The sequence below is a fragment of the Austrofundulus limnaeus genome, unplaced genomic scaffold (assembly GCF_001266775.1).
Source record: "Austrofundulus limnaeus strain Quisiro unplaced genomic scaffold, Austrofundulus_limnaeus-1.0 Scaffold379, whole genome shotgun sequence".
Taxonomy (NCBI): Eukaryota; Metazoa; Chordata; class Actinopteri; order Cyprinodontiformes; family Rivulidae; genus Austrofundulus; species Austrofundulus limnaeus.
The window spans coordinates 311,341-311,646 of NW_013952781.1; positions in this window are offsets into that span (position 1 = coordinate 311,341).

Here is a 306-nt window from a genome sequence, read left to right on the forward strand (position 1 = left end):
CTCACTTTACTGCCGTCGCGGGACAACGGACATCCCGACGCGCGGCACTATTTGCCTTTATTACTACAAATCCTCTACCCTAGACACAGCTCACCGGCATTTATTGTCTAAGTAGGTCGTTTTCAGTTCCAGCCCGCCGGCATATTACGAACAACTTATAATACGTATTTTCACTTTGCCATATCTGGCAACCCGATCGGTCAACACAAAAACTCTAGCGCTTCCTCATCTCTTTACTCGCTCACATAAACCGAGCAAAACTGTACTTACTCGTCTTTTCTCTGTTGCCTGAACAGTGTGTCCGAC